Below are 3434 nucleotides of genomic sequence, written 5' to 3'. Positions count from 1 at the left end.
GGTTTGGAGCTTGAAGAGGAGACCGGAATGCCATACGCGGTCATAAGCTCGTTCGAGGTCCAGGGAGAGGAAGATTGCGGAGCTACGGGAATTAAGCTGGTCGGAAAGGAGATGAGTGAGGTGAAGGAGAAGGTCGTCGGAAGAGAAGGACGGCCGAAAGCCACACTGGGTAACAGGAAGGAGGCGATGCTGGCGGAGATGCTGGTGGATGCGTCGGATGAGGATAGATTCCAGGACCTTGCTGAAGACCGAGGTAAGGCTGATGGGACGGTAGGAGGAGACGGCGGACGGTAGTTTACCAGGTTTAAGGAGCATCAGGATACGGGAGGTTTTCCACAGGTCGGGGTAGTAACCAGTGGACAGGACAACAGCTACATTCTGTATTTTAATTTAAAAAACCTACCTGTTACCAACTGTGCGTCTAAAATTGTGAGCCATATGTTTGTGACTATTACAGCGCCATCTATCACAAAGCGAAAAAAGTGGTCCAACTGAAACATTCATATTTTTTTACGTACTACACGAATATGTAATAAAAAATGGGGGTTCCTATTTAAAGAAACGCAGTTGATATCCGTTTGACCTATGGCAGCGCCATCTAACGGACCAACCATAGCGCCATCTGATTTCACCCATGAAGCTAGACAAGTTTCGTTCTTTGTAGTTTTTTTGTTTGACGCTTATTTCGTGAGATATTTGGCTCGGTCACGATCAATGCACCACCCTGTATACAAGACACACGTACCCAAAACACATTGAACCGAAATCGGCATACCACAAACTGCGCAGAGTGGTGGATCCTCCTGCTGGAGCAGGTAACCGTGTATTAAAGGGCTATGTTCTGTGCACAGTCTGGTGAGCAGGTGTCAAGACTGTTTGGTCGATCTGAGCGACCGTAGTTTATTTTCCACCACCTTCTACCATTTAGTTTCCCACTGACGCATGATTAGTCTCTCAGATAATGATATGAGGATGTGCAAAGGTACGGTTCATCAACGTACAACTTGCTTCTTTGGCTGCCTTGTCGGCTGTCGTTTCCCTCTGTCCTGATGTGTCCAGGTACGCAGCAAAAGGTCACCTCCTTACGACAGTTTTGGAACCGCTGTAAGGAGTTATGGATGAGCTGAATCAACTGGTCTACGGAAAACTTTGGTAGACTGCTTGTAGCGAACCGGGCGATTCAGTACAGGATGAGGAATCTGCAATGTTATGTGTGCCTCACTGCTTCCTTTTTTAAACATTAGTGCCTGAGAAGCTCAGTAATGTATGTAAATACCGTAAATATAAATTTGATTCAACAAGTACTTGAAGCGAAGTGAAGCGCACCTGGACAGCAACAAACTCTTTAGCGCGCAATCCCCGAAACGATAGTAGTTGTGAATTTTTGAGTATGGACTCTAAAAAAAAAAAAAAAAGATAAATGATTTATAAAAAAAAAGAAGAGAACTGTTAAGCTGTATCTTGTGGAAAGAGGGTGTGTTGCTAGGCCGTCGCTCAGAACGTATTGTTACATTTAATGAAAATTAAATTAAATTTAATGAAAATTTAGTAACCTATGTGTAAGAGTTGCCAAACATTTATGTATACAAATTTTCTGGAAGTGAAGAGCAGAAATATCTTGTTTTGGAAAAGGTGGTGAACTTGATTGTCGTTCACGTCTATCAATCGACAGAATTTAATTGGATTATGTTCTTGTACAATAGAACGGTGCTGAACTCCACTGACCAATTTTGATGTAGCAGGACGTGTAGTTTCAAGGAAGTTTGTGTGCGAAGCTATCGCCTTTTCTCACGAAAAGCAGATTGCTGTTTGATCTTATTTACTTACAACAGTGGTCGCTTATGTATGAAAAGCTACGAAAACTTGGGCTCAAAGCTATCCGCAATACGGCCAAGTAACTAACAGAGTCGTATTTTAAACCTAAAGAACAATAACTTCCTCTAAATTGTAATACGTCACCAATTGGTGCAGAAGCTGATCATTCAATGAGGCAGCAACCAAAATTCAGGTAACAGTTACGACTTAATGTAAAAATCTTAATCAAAAATCAATCTCTCTCTCTCTCTCTCTCTCTCTCTCCCTCTCTCTCTTCAAACACATGTATAAATATCCATATTATTAAGATAAAAGTCATTTTATAAATCTTGTACTATGATGCCTGTGAACCCGCTCAGCGCCGTCATAAGGCCATAAAACTCCACATCAGAATTTGTAAATTGTTCCCGAAGTCGCACTTAGAAAACCCTATCAGGGCAAACAGCTGAACAACAGAGGACATTAGGTTTCCGGGATCCATCTGCATAAATAACGACAATACTGTGGTATGTACTTAAATTTAATCTGGAGAACAAGTTTTTCTGAACTGCTTTGCGCATCTGAAGACACCAACGCGGCAATCTGTTCCACGCCTGGCTGTGTATTCGGAGGTCTGATAAAAAATGTGAAATGGTTCTCGATTTTGAGTGTCATCCTTGCGCAGGGGCCATGCTAATTTTTTCTGTCTGGGCACAATTTTAGTACATTTATCGCTGGAGACAGTACCTGACTTTAGAGTAGTGAACAGTCTAATCCCGTTTCACGGGTCACGCAGAGGCTAGCAACTGCATTGATTTCATAGGTGTAGTAGTGCAGAGATTTAAACCGAGTCCACCATTAAAGTTTTCAATTAAATCTGCAGAGCACTAGGTTTATGTTGCGTAATATGTCTACGACGCCACGTATCGACAATGGTGTATGTTTCTTTGCAGCGACCACGACTGAAATTTCGGACCACCCTACCGAAGCTCCAATAACGGACGAAAGGTCTGTAGGGGTGTGGGTACTCTGTGATGGAAGTAACAGGGTGGAAGAAGTTACAAGCAGCTCGAAGTCAGTAGAAATGTTTATTCATTCCCTCATACTTCATTATATTAGACTTTTGCCCATATAAGGCAAGCACATTGCGGTGGGCGTCGACACCATGTGCCATGGTGTACGATGCATAGTCATAAATACGTTCCCAGACACTGTGCCATGCCTGACTTGGTGCTGGAGCGACCTGTGGTATGTTGAATCCAGGACAGCGGCGTCTCACTGTGTCGGACGCTGGTGTGTCGGTCTGGCCGGACTACGCTGCCAACAAGACGACTAGGAGACTACCCAGTCATGGCGAATAACAGAAGCATATTCATACAGGATGTGGGCCCTGGGCCCAATCTCTGCTGTGGTTTCGGTATGAGGGTTGTGTGACGAACGTCTCACAGCGGGAGCCGTCGTCACCACAGAGAATGCCTTCTGGATGACCCACCGATTCGATGTCTAGCTTGGTTGGGTGTCAAGTATTTATATATGCGCAAGGGCAGGATTGTTACATAGTGGTCTCGGCGGGTGTCACGTTCACCACTTGCTGTAACACCTGCCAAACTTTCCATATTACGGGTCTAACATTCTGCGTG

General features: G+C 44.0%; 1 non-coding gene across 1 annotated transcript; it reads right to left on the bottom strand.

The window, feature by feature from the left end:
* Window positions 1–2434: 2434 nt before the first annotated feature.
* Window positions 2435–2538, bottom strand: LOC126096070 (U6 spliceosomal RNA). Its single transcript, XR_007522025.1, has one exon. It is a non-coding gene; the product is annotated as a U6 spliceosomal RNA (small nuclear RNA).
* Between the last annotated feature and the right edge of the window lie 896 nt (window positions 2539–3434).

This window comes from Schistocerca cancellata, chromosome 8 (genome assembly GCF_023864275.1).
Source record: "Schistocerca cancellata isolate TAMUIC-IGC-003103 chromosome 8, iqSchCanc2.1, whole genome shotgun sequence".
NCBI classification, from domain to species: Eukaryota; Metazoa; Arthropoda; class Insecta; order Orthoptera; family Acrididae; genus Schistocerca; species Schistocerca cancellata.
Note: the sequence above shows the minus strand (reverse complement) of the source record. Positions and strands in the feature narration are given on the sequence as shown.